The sequence below is a fragment of the Pseudorca crassidens genome, chromosome 13 (assembly GCF_039906515.1).
Source record: "Pseudorca crassidens isolate mPseCra1 chromosome 13, mPseCra1.hap1, whole genome shotgun sequence".
NCBI lineage: Eukaryota > Metazoa > Chordata > Mammalia > Artiodactyla > Delphinidae > Pseudorca > Pseudorca crassidens.
Genome location: NC_090308.1, coordinates 950742 through 965216, shown reverse-complemented (window position 1 = coordinate 965216; position 14475 = coordinate 950742). Strand labels below are relative to the sequence as shown.

Sequence of the window (14475 nt, the reverse complement as noted above, 5' to 3'; positions counted from 1 at the left end):
AAAATAAAATACAAAAATAAATTGAATATTTCTTACTTAGCCTTTTGACATTTACAATGAGAAGGCCCTTGTTCAACACTCAACTTTTGAAAACCTAATCTTCCTATTAAAACATCCAGCTTCCCGAGCATCTCTGGACTCCAGTCCATGTGTTCATATGAACAGTTCATAGGACATACTCCAACAATAACCCTGTGCAGTCTTTAAAGATTCATTTAAAATTTCTTTCAGAGATACAGAATCTCAGAAGACTAGTATTCATTTTAAACATCTAAATAATTTCAATCCATTGAAAACTCAACTATCAAATCTGATTAGGAAACACTGATCCCCTTCAACCTGTTTCTGAGAAATCTTATTGAGTTGGCTGTAGGGTTCCATTGATGTGGAAATGCCCTCCTCTGGGGGCTACATGACCTTCTGAGGGACAACAATACAGTCGTCCTTCTGCAAGGCAGCGATGAAACCTGCTGAAACTGCTCTGATGTAAAGATTGGAGGTGGACATTCATTTCCAAGTTCAAGCCAGCCCACTGTGTGGTATTAAACATACTGGTTTTTCAAATAGCTATTCTCAATCAGTGCTCTCCGCACTTCTAGATTTTGGCTGGAATGGGAACTGACATTGCCAAGAAGCTGAGAAAAGGGGAAAAGATATGTCTTTTCCTGGCCTAGTTAAAGGCAGGAAGGTACAAAACCAGGCTGCAAGAATCTGTTTTCACAAACATCTCAAGAGCTTTATTCAACATACAGTGATGAGCTGTACATAATTAAATGTTGCTTTTATTGTCGATGCATTTCCCAAAGACTTTCCATCGCAGCAGCATCGAAGGGCCAGCTTTCATCTTCTTTCACTATAGGCAAGAAGGACAGGTGTTGGGTCACTGGGCAGACACCAGCATTGTAACGCCATCCCCACTGCTTCACAAAGAGAGAGTATTTGGGAACTAACTCATAAAATCAATTGAAAGCTTTGTTCCATAAACAGAAGGGAAAATACGATTCAATGATCTTAGACTTTATGAATCTTACTACTGTTATGTTTTTAAGATGCTCACGTGAAGGACAGTCAAACCACTGCATTTGCTTCCATAAAATATTGTGCTGACAGCAACACTAGGATGCTTCAACATAGACCTAAAGAGAAAACTCCTGTCTTCTATGAGTTAGAGAAAAGAAAATAAGAGGGAACATGAAAATAAATAGCAATTACAAACATCGAAAAAAAGAAAAAAGAAATATTGATCTGCAGCTCCAAACTTTCAACCACTGTGGAAACTCCAAAGATGGAGAGGGTCCACAGGGGTGAAGCCTGGCTCTTTTCTCCTTCTATTTTATCCTAAATGGGAAATGTACTGCCTGGGAGGGGCGTTTGATTTAAAACGTGCTTATTCCTCAAATGTAAACTTCGAGAAACTTCTTGGTCAACCACACCTTATTGTAAATTAATCTAATCGGAGTTTCTTCCTATTTATAAATTTATGATACTGCTATGCTAAAAGTTTTAGAGGGCAAGAGACAGAGGCCTACATCGATCCACAGGGCCCTTCGGAGGAGATGGATAAGAAGGTGTGTGGCTCGATGAGGATTTGTTCCTCCTACCTGAGACCTGGAGGTTTGCTGCCGTGCTTATCTCGTCTTGCTGACCCACCGTGTGCAGTCTTCATTCCCAAATTTGTCTCATGGTCCCAGATGGCGGCTGGCGTCCAGAGAACGTGTCAGCGTAGTTGGCAGGAAGAAGAACAGAGAAGTCGGACCCCTTCTTTAAGCAGACTTTCCAGGATGGTTGGCACCACGCTTGCAGGTGTGTCTCACCATCCGAACCCAGCACGATGACCAAGAGCTACAAGAGGGGCTGAGAACCATCGCCTTTGCTCTTGGCCGACACTTGGTCCCTGTATGAACTCCCAGCGCTGCTGTAACAAACGACCACGGACTGGGCGGCTTCAGACAACGCGTATTCAATCTTGTGTCGTTCTGGAGGTTGGAAGTCTACAACCAGAGGTACTGGACCAAAACTATGCCCTCCCTCCTGGACTGTGGGAAACCCACTCCTTCTTATTCTAACTTCTCGGGCTGCCGGGCTCCAGCCCCTCCCCCTCCCCGCATCCAGCAGCCCAGTGGTCACCCCCCTTCTGCTTCCGTGCCGTCAAACATCCCTCTGCCTCCCCCTTAAGGACACTGCAGGGGCATTTAGGGCCCATGTGGACAATCCAGGGTAATCTCCATCTCAAGACCCTTAATTCACTTACCTGCAAAGTCTCTTTGCCAAATCAGGGAATAGTCACAGGTTCTAAGGGATTTGAATCTGCACATCTTTGGGGCTGTACGTAGCCTATCACATCTGACAAAATTATCTGGGGACTATATTCCCGAAGAACAGAAGGCATGAACGCTGCAGGACCAGGGCGTTGGCCACAGAGAGGGAGGCGGGCCAGGCCAGGGTCCTTGAATTTCCTTCTGGAGGGAGAGACTCAAGTATGAAGGTCCTGGTGGGTGAGTGCGGGGAATGGAACTGGATCAACATAAGCTTTGACACATTCCCTGTATTTTCTTGAGGGCAAAGCTGTGTCCTACCATCTGCCACATCTTTTCCAAAAGGCCACTGATAAAGATTGATGTTTCATGCATGTCTTCGTAGCGGCCAGAATCAGAGCAACTCTGCCTGGGTCTCTGGTTCTTCAAAGTGCAGCGAGAGAGACATTTCAGGCCAACGGGAGGCAGCCGCCAGCCAGGCTCTGCTGTCCTTTCATCCCCGTCCATCCCAGCAGGTCCTGCTGAGCGAGTTCCTCTGCGGCCAGGCAGCCCCAAGCCTGGCCCCTCCTCGTGGGACGTGGAGGCTCCAGAGAACGTGTCCAACAGCCAGAGGCAAGTTCAGTGGGAACAAACATTGGAACGCTTCGCAGAGAGAACATGTTCTGACCACTTTCCTCCCGTGGGGCGGAGACGCTGGGCCTTGGGCATCGATCAGCCGGTCGTGCTCCATTAGCATCTTTAAAGCCAGTTATAACTTCTGACTTCCTGAGGCAGAGACAGCTAAGGTTCTCCCTGTTCCTTCCTAGAAAAACGTAGGGAGCAATCAGCCCAGAGAGTGGAGACTGAGGTTCAGCTACAGCCTTCATGGTCAGTCTCCTGGGAAAGGATGCAGAGATGACGTACGTCCACTGTGATTGCACCTGCTTTTCAAGAAGAGAAGCACGATCACCACTAAAACCTAGTGCTGTCAAAACTGTCACTGATGCCACTAGTAAGGACGTGGCCCGGGGTTTTCTAGACACTCATCCACTTGTGACTTCCTGGCCTCACGTCCCACTGCTGGCCCACTGCACGCCCAGCACCGCGTGGGCCTGAGGGCACACAGGGACAGACAGATGCGACCCCCGCCGAGCAGCGCATCACAGAGCAGAAGCCGCTGGGAAGGAGGACGCAGAAGGTGCTAAGGGACGCGAACTCGGTTTGCAAAACTAGTCGGACGATGCCTGTTCATAACATTGTGACTCATCGGAGCTCTGACACGGCTGTGACTCAGGGCACCACCGAGATAAACACAGAACAGGGCTGTCATTCAGTAATCATCTGATTTCAGACCTTTAACACAGTTTCAACATGTTTAGCTTCCAAGGGAAGTGAATTCTTGGACTGGGAGTGGCCCCGTGGCTGAGTCCCCTCGGGATCCCACGGGCAGCTGCACAGGCCACCACGCGGTCCCTCGGCCCCCTCCCTGCCCACCCTCCTCCCACACCAGCTCTTCCCGGCCTTTGGGTTTCTGAGCCTGCAAAGCAACAACGGCGCATGAGGACTAAACCCACCTCCAGCTCACTGACCTCCGTGTAAGTGTCATTCCTTCAAAACGAGCAGCCCTCATGCTACTGCCTGTCCGGCCAAGTCACCCCGATAGCAAATAACCCTTTAGAAACACCCCTGACTTACCTGCATGCCACAAAGCCTTCCACAACAAGTGTTTTTACTCCCAATAACTTTCTTGTATGGCATGTGTGTTTTTATAATTTTCTTTTGACTACAGGGTACAGAGCAACATAAGAATAAAAATCCCATGATGGCAGTAAAGCACACCTGACCTATTCAAAAGGTATACAAATAACTTTTGTAAAAAAGAAACACTTTTTGTTTGTTCTCCTGGTCTACAAACTCCAGACTCACGAGTGACAGAGGCTTACGTTCTTTGAAGGCCTAGCATCCAGCCCAGCACAGAGCAGCTGCTTCTTGAGTGTGGGCTGCTTCTTGCTCTGGGAAGACGGGCCAAGGGCAGTGTCATCAGAGTCACACGGGGCGACTTCCATTCTTCCTTCCAAGGTTCCAACTTAGGATCTGGGAGCCTCATTCTGAATCAGATAAACTTTCCTGATATTTGATTATTTCCTGTGTTATTTGTTTAATCCAAGACACAGAAACAGCTACCTGAATTAAAGCATCCTTCACCACACTGCCTTGAAAAGCAAAAGTAACCTGGGATTGGGTATTTCCAGGGTTGTGCAGGAGATGCACAGGACAGAGCTTGCTTCTGAGGGGGCGGGCAGGCACAGGTGCAGGAGAGACGCTCCCTTTACAGCCTGTGGAACATTGGAAACCATGTCCCATATCCGAGCATTAACTGTCTGAAATGAGCACAGTTAAGTGTCCCAATAGTAAGTCTACTGTAAGTAAGTAATAGGTGTATTGTACATAAAATGGGAAAACGAAGTACAGACCATCCCACGCTCATCCTTCCTTGCCTTTGTAATTGGCGAGTACCCTTGTGTGCACCCCAGTCAGTTTCTGCGGACTGTCCCCCAAATCAAGCAGTTCGGCCCTGAAGGGAGCAGAAATTGGGCGTCTCAGCCTCCAGGTCACCATGAACACCACGTGTCAGGCCAGCACCCAGCACCTGCGGGGGCATGATTCTAGGGGGGCGAAGAGGGGCCAGGCCCTGAGGGAAGGAGGAGCCCCCTGTGCACCCCGTGAGCAAAGCCACGGAGACAGGCCATGCCGAGCAGGACACGCGGGGCTGGGGCCGCCCTCCTCGGCGTGAGGGTGGGGAAGAGGGCCTGGCAGTGGGAGGCAGGGTGGGAGCCGTGAGCTGTGTGCCATTTCCAGGTAGGGCTAGGAAAAGCTTTAGAGACCAGTTCACAATTATTGTAAAATTTAGGAGGATGAGATGCAGAAAGATTAGGCAATAGTTCTATCAGTCAGGGCTGCCATTTTGATACCAGGCTTTGTGATGCTAGCGTGGTGCATGGGCATACGTGTGTGTCTGTATGTTCGTACGTCTGTGCACGCACATGTCTGCACACACGTACCTGCGTCGTCACACCGCCGTGCGCGATCTGTGATTGGACACACCCCCAGCTCCCACCCCTCCTCTGTTGCTGAGGGACATCCGTGTGACATCAAGTGGCAGATGAAGGGCTGCCTCCTGTGCTCCAGCTCGGAGGGAGCCGCCTCATGACCCAGCTGTGGGCAGTGCACGCGGACTCGTGGACTTCGGTAATAGGAATTCCCACAGAGAGCACCGTCTTTATGGGACCGGAAAGGACGGACTTCTGCTTCCTCCCGGCAACTTCACTGCGGCTCTTCACTTGACAGCCCCAGAGGTGACTCGCCTTTTCTAGAAGCTGGATGAGATCCTTCAGTTTTCAAGATGTTAGTTTCCCCATCTGGACAGCACTGTTTATTTGATTCAAACCATGCAAAAGCTGGGTGACTTTTAAACAGCTTCTTCTCACGATTCTCAGATTACTGGGCTGTGATAGAAAAAAGAAAGGAAAATGGGCAAGAGAAGAGCAAAGCACACCGATAAAGTGACAACAGAATGACGGGGCTGCTAATTTTATCAAGCTGCAAGCTGGGTACTCAATTCACATAATCACAGCTCTTTCCTCCAATACCTAAAGTAGAAAACAAATACCACTGAATTGGGAGATCGGGATTCACATGTATACACTAATATGTATAAAATGGATGACTAATAAGAACCGCTGTATAAAAAATAAAATAAAATTCTAAATATCCAAACAAAAAAACAAATACAACTGAACGGCCAGTGGTGAGATGGGTTTGGATTTTGCGGGCCAGATGAGGATGTGCCTCTAACTACTAGCCTGATAGGCTCTGCTGAGCTCCAAAACAATCACAAACAGCTAATTCACCACAGTCGGCTGAATCCCATTGAATTCCGAGGAGCGGGTACCAGAGGCGGGCGGTGGACTCGGATCTGAGGGCCGTGTGCTGACGAAACAGCCCCTGGGGGTGTCCTTACCCTGGGGGCCCATGTCCCCCCCACCCCCGGTTGCTGTCCAGCCCCCAGAGGCCATGCGCGTGGGTCCCCAGGGTCTATCCTCAGCCCCTTCCTCTCCCCACTCCCTGTTCCTCCTACAAAACCTGGTGGGTTCCCATGACCTCAGCCTCACTTATGTTCTTCCAGATTCACAGGTCCAGACCCAGACTCTCTTCTGAGCTCCGTGTTTCCAGGCACAAACTAAATGTCCTTAACCAGAGTTTCCTGGTGCCTGGGATTCACCTCAGAAAGAAGACACTGTTTCCATCTCCCCCAAAGCCCCCTCGCATCTTCTGGGACAGGTTCGGCAGCAGGAGTCTCTCAGGTCGCCCTCTGACCCCGATGACCTGTGACCTCATCCTCCGAGCTCCCCCAAGAGGGCCCCTCGTCCCTCTCGCAGATAACTCCTCAACACTGTCAACGCTTTCCACGGACTGTACACTGAACCCTCACAGCAATCTAAGGACTGAGTGTTATTATTCAAATTTTATATATAAGAAGACTGAAGTTTCAAGACATTAGCCCAATGACGGAGACCACGCAGCTGGGGAGATATAAAACCATTGTCAAGGGCAGATCTGTCTCCCCACAAAGCTCAGACTCTTGAACCAAAAGAATTGCAACCTTGTGTGTGAACCACATGTCACAAACTAGCCCTTCAAGGAGAGCCTTGGTCAGCGTCCCAGGTGCCAGGTGACCATGAGGCATGGAGAGCATCTACAGGTGAGTGTGAGTGATAAGGGCGTCTACAGGTAAAGAGCGGGGGTCAGGAGCTGGTGATGGCATTACAATCCTGACTTTTCATGATCTCACATTTTCAAGTCTGCCCCACCCACACTAGAACCAGAATTTACTTATCAATCTAAAACAGACCTCATTCAAAGTAGATCTGCTGTCTTCTGATTCTTTACACCTGGAATGGCTGTTCACTGGCCGGCAGGTGAACCCCGGCTTTCTTAGGAAGCATTTAGGCATCTGCCACCAGCCAGCACGTCCACCTTTGTCTTCAGTGCTTCAGTGGTACCACTCGGGGGGCACATCCACCAGGATCTTTCTCTCTCTGTGTCTTCCATGTGCTATCTCTTCTCTCCAGAGTTCCTGTCCTGTCTCCCAGGCTTATTCACCTATTACCACGTTCTTATCCCTGGAAACTCAGTTCACAGCTAATTCCTCTGGGGCACATCTGCCTGGTCCCAGAGACTGGCGAGAGGGCCCTTCTCGCACTCACTGCCGGGAGCGGTGTCCTGGGAATTCTTAGCCGTGTCATGTGTTGGGGTAACTGCTGAAGACGGAGCGCAGCAAGGGTGGTGCTGAGATTATTTGTGCTTTGGGGGCAAATGTTTAGACGAGGTGGTGGAAGAACATGCAGAGGGAAGGAAGATGCCCCATCAGTAGGAAACCTGTGACCTGTGCCCCTCACTCACCCCTTGCCTTCCCTCTGGTCCTGTGGGCAGCCTGATACTGGGGGTCCCGGGTCCCCATGTCCTGCGTCACCCTCTCACCAGCAGTGGGACCTCTCCTGGGACCAGGTCTGATTTTGAAAGTTCTAAGCCTGACTCTGATACCATAGGTTATCACTTATATGTGGAATCTAAAGCATGACACAAATGAACTCATCTACGAAGCAGAAACAAAATCACAGACCTTTGCCAAGAGGGAGGGGCCTGGGGAGGGATGGAGTGGGAGGTTGGGGTCAGCAGATGTAAGCTTCTATATATGGAATGGATAAACAACAAGGTCCTTCTATAGAGTACAGGGAACTATATTCAATATCCTATGATAAACCGTAATGGAAAAGAACATTTAAAAAAAAGAATAACTGAATCACGTTGCTGTACAGCAGAAATTAGCACATTGTAAATCAACTATACTTCAAATATATATATATTGATTAAGAAAAAGAGCCCGACTCTGACTGCTTCCTTTGTTCCACTCAGTTTCATTATGTACTTTTTCTAAATCCTCACTGCTCGGGCCGGGGGTGGGGATTGAAAGCAGGAATTCATGGTGCCATCTTGGTTACGGTTCCTTGACTTTTCACAGCCTTTCACTACCTTATTTAAGCCATTTACTCCCAAACGCTTGAATGAAAGTGGCGCTATCCTCAGTCTCCAGAGATCACCTGATACTCGAAGGCATTGTCCGCCAGGAGTAGGGCTGGTTGCAGCCCCCCAGCTGGAGTGTATACACAAGGCTTTCAGATGTAGACAGCCTTCTCAGAAGCAAAAGTAGCCACACCAGGGATTCCCCAGGAGGTGCAGGCTCCACGTGGCTGGGGAGATCTGTCTGTCCTGCCAGGACATCTGTAGCGCTTCCCTGCCCAATGGTCTCGACCCAGCATGTGACCCAGGGCCTCTCAGGCCAGGGGTGAGAGGGCCGTCCAGGTTGTGCAATCAGCCTTGCAGACACGGCCTCCTCACAGAGGAAATGTGATCACACCTCCCCTTCTAGATGACTCATTCCCAGACTTTCATCCCGACAGGCAGGGTTGTGTCTGTAGCTGCCTGAAAATATTCTTTCCGTTTCATCATAGTTTAATATTCTATAGACTTGAGCTCTTCAACAGATAATTGAAACCATCCTGAGCCTCTCAGGACAGGAGCCCACTGAGGAAAGTCTAATAAGATGTTTCCGAATATTACATATGGCTAATGTATATGTCAAACCTTTTACATTACTCATTTGACATCCATGTTTGACATTTAAACTTTAAAAGCGGGGGGGTTATTACCAAATGATTAATCAAAACATTCAAAATAAGAGCATTTTACAAACATGACTAAATCATATGGTTTTAATTTATTCATTGCAAGATAATAATTAAAATTAGGTGGACTGAATCAGAATCTCAAAGTATGTTATGCACTCCCATGAATTTCTTACAGTTTAAATAGTTTCTGCATTCACGTCAACACCATTTCTAAGGTGACGCTTCCTTACATGAAAACAAGAAGAGTTCCACAATTTCAAACATCCTACAAGCATCTGTTTAACACAGATATATTTCAGAGCCACGCAGAAATACTCCACTGTATGAACCAATCTTTACTTGAAGAAATAGCATGGACTTGATACACTAACTGTTTACCCATTTCCTTAGGTTCCCAGTGGTCCTCTCCAGGGTGGTTGTGTGAATCTCTCTCTCCTAAATGTCACCGCATAGAACCCATACGCAGGAACTGGACTTGATTTTTTTTAATAAAATATGTTGAAGTACACTTTACATACATTCTTTAAGGGAGGAAGGAATTGATACAGGACAGAAATTTGGATCTTTCTGAAAAAGGAAGAGCATTGGAGGAAGAATAAATTAAGGTAAAATGAAATCCTTTATTTTTCATATTTTAATTGATCTAAAAGAAGCAGTTTGTTTAAAATAACGGTAGTAACAATGTATTGGGAATTAATATTATGTGGATAAAGGGAATAAATGACAGGAGGGAGATATTGGGAATAATTTATAATGAGGTACATACATTATTTGTGAAGTAGGAAAGTGGTATTTGAAGGTGGACTTACATCCACTGAAAATTCGTATTGCAAACTCTAAGACAACTAAAAATGTTTATTAAAAATGTATAAATAATATGCTAAGAGAGGAGATAAAATAAAATCATAAAGTGCTCAATTAAAACCAGAGAAGGCAGAAAAGGTAGAAGAAAATGAATAGAAAATAGTTACAAACATGGCAGATATTAATCCAACTATATCAGTTATCACTTTAGATGCGAATGATCTAAATATGTGTTAAAATACAGAGAACTCAAGAGTGGATGATAAAACAAGACTCAACTATTATGTTGTCTACAAGAAATCCACTTTAAAAACATAAACTTCCACAGATTAAAAATAAAGGGATGGAGAAAGATACACCCACGGTAACACTATCCAAAAGAAAGCTGGATTAGCTACACAAATTTAAAAGAAAAAAAAAAACTTCACAAGAAAAATTGTTGAGGATAAAAAAGGACATTAAATCATGGTAAAAGAGTTAATTTCCAAGAAGACATACAACACTTAAAATGTATGCATGTAACAACAGAGCGGCAAAATATGTGTGGCAAAAACTGATAGAATTGGATGTGGAGAGATAGAGAGACTCACTATTATAACTGGAGACTTTAATTCTCCACTTTCAGTAACTGATAGATCAAGAAGACAGAAAATCATAAAGGAGAGGTTTGACCTGACCAAAACTATTAATCAACTTGACCTAACTGGCATTTATAGAGTATTCTATCCAACAATAACTGCAGATACATTCTTCTTAACTCACCTGGAACATTCACCAAAATAAACCACATTTTGGCTCATAAAACACAACTGAATTTTTTTATATATACAAAAGAATCCTTGTTTATATTTTTACGTTGCACAAATGCAGGTGACACAGTAGGTCCACAATTCCCATCATTACGTGTAAATTAACAGCTAAAAATCTAAACTCATGATCATCTACACGATTCATAGTCATGCTCTGCGGAATCCACATGGCGTCAGAGGAGAACCTAACATAAAACGCCAAGATTCCAGGTATTACTATAATGTCCTCTGTTCACTCTCTGGTACATGCAGTCAAACCGCCTATGAAGTAATTCACCTCAAGCTTCAGTGGATAAAAGAAGCAGCTGAGAACCAACAGCATTCTTAAGTCTAAACGTGAATCTGCCCCCTTGTCTTGTTAAATTTCCTTCCATGAAAGTTTAAACTTTTAATACAACTATGTTTTACGTGAATATAAATCAAAGTTTAACATAATCTCTTTCATATTCACCCTGTAATATGAATAGTCCAACGGCTGGTAAGCTAGAATAGTTCAACAATCTTTATTACAAATTAAATTTAGGATTTTATAGCAAAGTAATAGTATGTTCATCCGAACATTATAAATTTGAACAAATTCTCTTAATGTATGCAAATTAAGGTGCAAAGCTTATTCCCAACATGTAATTTGTATGTGCTCTCATTTTTTTGAAGCAGGGTGCAGCGGGCATTTTTAGGACCCAGCTTGCAGCAGCCCTACATCCCCAGAGATTGTTGGGTCCACTAATGGCAGTGGAAACTGATCGAAGCTGCATCAACAGAGTCTGCATGCAGATTTCATTGTCAGAGTCAGTAGAAATGAAGTCCTCCTTAGAACCGTGCTGCGATCGGCTGAAGATTGAGTAACCGATCGTTGGCTCCGCAGGCCAAAGTTACACGGCTCTGCTGTACAAAGGCTTCACTCTCTGCCTGCAGACAGTAACTTGAGGGCCTCTGAAGGCTCTGCGCAGCAGGGCTGAACGTTCGCATTGCTGTGCACCGCCAGCCAGCACGCCTGCCGTGCATCTGAGCTCGAGCCACGTCCTCTGGTGTTAGAACAGTATCCCCGCCGTGGAAACTGTGAATATATGGCCAGATGAACCCGTAGCCTAGGTAGGACAGTACCCGATTCACCTGTGCTGCGAGGCACTGCTGCCGCTGTATCCGCCGGGGCGTGTGCACGGAGAGGGCTCTGTTCCAGAACAGCTGCCTGGGGGCGTGCTCTCTGAGTCCTCAGTTGAAGATGAAGATGGTTCTGATTCAAGTGGGTCAAGTGGGTAGAGGGCGGCCCCACCTTCATGTTCTTCAACATCAGTATCTTTCCAATTCTAACAGGTCTTCCTTGAGGCGTCTCCCTATGCTTTAAAAAAGTATGGACATATGTCACCCCACCTTGTATATTTTCTATGTTTCACACTGTCATCAGTGAGTTCTCCAAAGACTGTCATGACAGCTATTAAGGATTTGCAGGATAGACGGACTTGATCTTGTGAAAACAACCGGTGCTATCTTCATTGTCTGCACACAAAAACATTTCAGAGCATAATTCTCCAAATGGACAGAACCAGCTACTTCTTGAGTAACAATTTTATTACCACTCAGCTGTTTCTTAAGAGCTTTGAACTGATCCATTCGCTTTTGATAAAAATTCACATTTAAGAGCTTTACTAACAATCTTCATTCCAATGTGCATAGCATGTAAATGGCAGTAGTCAGCCACCCCAGACGACACTGCCTGCTTTTATACTGTGGGGGGTGGGGCTCATCACTCCAGGGGCCACTGCCTTCTGCTCCACAGTTGAACAATTTTAAAATAATAAAAAGCATACAAAATATGCTCTCAGACCACAGTGGAATTAAACTAGAAAAAAGTAACCAAGATACCTGGAAAATCCTCAAATACTTGGAGATTGTACTGGGTTGAGCAGGGCACCACCCACTCCCCCAAATTCATGTCTACCTGGAACCTGTGAAAGTGACCATATTATTAATTATTCTGTTAGTTATATTAATAGAATATAAAAATGGAATAGAATAGAATAGAACATAATATTTTAAACTGGGTGATAATGAAATTGGTATAAGAAAATTTGTGGGACGTAGCTACTGCTGTGCTAGAAAGTAAATTTTAGGAAAGTTTATTTTAGGAAAGAAAAATGACAAACTCAATGATTTAACTATACAATTGAAGAATTTTATAGAAAAGGAGAACAAACTAAACTTTAAAAAAACAGCAAAAGAAAGGAGGTTTTAAAAATCAGAGCAAATAGTATGAAATGGAAAAGAAAACACACACAAGAGAGTAGTTACAAAATCAGAAACTGTTACTCTGAAAAGACTAAACAGCAACAACAAAAATGTAAAGCCCCAGAAACACAGAATGAGAGAAAAAGAAAGAAGGACAAAATTACCTCTACCAGAAAGGAACAGCAACAAATGTCTAAAACACTGGTATAGACAATTTATGGTTTAATAAATTTGAATATTTAGATGAAATGGATAAATTCCTAAAATAACACAGCTGATTAAAACGGACACTTTTCAATGTTTTTGGGTCCATGTGACTCTGTAAATCCCCCCCACATTTTTGCCCTCATAGTAGCTGTAGTTTGCTCCATCACTAGTAATAGAATAGTTCTTACCTTACACAGCGTACCTGTAAGTCGGTACAAGGGAGCAAGGGAGTCGGTAACAAGGGAGCAAGCACGCACTGTGTCTTATTATGGAGTTTCATCATCCCAGGTGACTGCTTTTATATGTCACTCATTCTCTATTCAACAAGTACTTACTGGGATCTGCTGAGTCAGGCCCTGGGGCAAAATCATGAGTAAAACAGGCATAATCTTTCTCATTGTTATTATGGGGTTTGAAGTGAGCAATACTGTATTTTTAAAAGTTATATATTTCCTGTGCCTATATATTTACACTAAACAAATCATAACTCTTATGACTAAAAACACATGATTAGTTAAATATAGAAAATGTAATTTTGTTGTACCCCGGAAACCAACACAACATTGTAAATTAACTGTATCCTAATATAAAATAAAAATTAATTGGGAGATTGGGATTGACATATATCCACTAATATGTATAAAATAGACAAGTAATAAGAACCTATTGTATAAAAAATAAAATTCAAAACAATTAAGTAAAAAGAAAGAAAATCTATTAAAGTTGATGATATGCTCGCAACATGCTTAGTCAGGCTCACAATACGAAACATCCTGTAGATGAAGTCAAATACCTTAATTTTATAAAACATACCCAATCCCTCATGAAGATACACCCAGGAGCAGTCAGGTAGCGCATCGCACTTGAAAGAGAAACGCCCTCATGCTGTTTAAGATTCAGCCACGGGGGCAATGGTGAGTGGCTGTTACAGTGCAATGGATAAAACTGTCTTATCAAAAGAAGCTAAGAATTTCTTAATCGTACTTGATTAATGAGTTCAATATTGGCGTTCTGTTAAACCTCTACAATTTGCCTGGGAGAGATTACAGGCACACTACCTTTGTTCATTCTGCAGCCTAGTTCATTCACATGGATAAACACGAGGGAGACTTATTTGTGCAACTTTAGAGCAGGATAAAAATAGTTAGGTTTAGACTGTTTTTGAACACTCTCTGTACACTGACAGCGGTTTTGATAATGGCGACCCAACAGCAGAACGTCCACAAGAACACTGGTCACGTAAGTCTGGGCTGAAATGTAGACAAGAGCGTGTTTCAGACAAAGTGGCACTAGCTCTTAGCCAAGGCCCTCACCCTACTCCTACTTCTCTGCTCACGAAGCTGTGCTTTGACATCTGATGTATTTTTTTTTAAGAGTTGCTTTTAATAACTTGGATAATAAATTCCAGAACTTATTTTTTAAAAAATAAACTTTCTCTACATCTGT

General features: G+C 44.5%; 1 pseudogene; it reads right to left on the bottom strand.

Moving 5' to 3' along the window:
- Nucleotides 1–3301: 3301 nt before the first annotated feature.
- Nucleotides 3302–13887, bottom strand: LOC137205107 (vacuolar protein sorting-associated protein VTA1 homolog; annotated as a pseudogene).
- Nucleotides 13888–14475: the final 588 nt, after the last annotated feature.